Consider the following 844-nt stretch of genomic DNA (forward strand, 5'->3'; position numbering starts at 1 on the left):
TAATGCCTCCAAAAATATAGTGGCTTTTAAGGATAAGAACAGCATCTGGTGTAAGGAGAGAGGAAAAGAGCAGTTTTTCTAAAAAAAAGCAAGAATAAGAACGAACTTACTATTAGTAATGAAGACTATCTAATCACCTGATTTGAAGCCCAACCCTCAGTTTCTCATCTAAATTGAGGGCATGGATCACCCTTGCCTCACAGGCTTCTGGAAGGATTTAAATAATATACATAAAAGGCACTTAGTGTGTAGTTACTTATAACACTTTAAGTATTCAATAAATGTTCACATACCTTTCTTAACATCTCATTTAGTGAAATCAAAATGGCAAAACAATCTTTAAGGAGAAAAAAAAATTAAAGAAAAAACACATTCAGTAAAGGGAAAAATTTTAAACCATGAATATAGTTGCTAAGTAGTTTAACCTGAAAGCCTAAAGATATAATAGAGCAGAAAATAAAGATGGACAGCCAAATGATGTGGATTCAAAATACAACCATATCCTTAATAAACAGCATTCATTATTTACAGTCAGCAAGGCCTTTTAAGGCTTTATTCATCTCATTTCTCCAATGGAATTGATCAGTATAAACTGCATAACTACTGCTTTTCAGTTGGATTTGGTATCAACACAGTATCGAAATGAGCATGCGTGCACATGCGCGCACACACACATCCAGCTGTTAGGGAAACTCAGTTAACTCTGATAGACTGTAAATATTTTATTGGCAAATTGAGGTCTTTTCCATGGACCCCTTCCACACTCATACTGTACGGTATAAGGCCTTTCATGATACTCAGTCATTTTTGGCAGCAGCTACTCCCAGTCTTTAGAGGCTGCTGG

This window comes from Pteropus alecto, unplaced genomic scaffold (assembly GCF_000325575.1).
Source record: "Pteropus alecto unplaced genomic scaffold, ASM32557v1 scaffold1950, whole genome shotgun sequence".
NCBI lineage: Eukaryota > Metazoa > Chordata > Mammalia > Chiroptera > Pteropodidae > Pteropus > Pteropus alecto.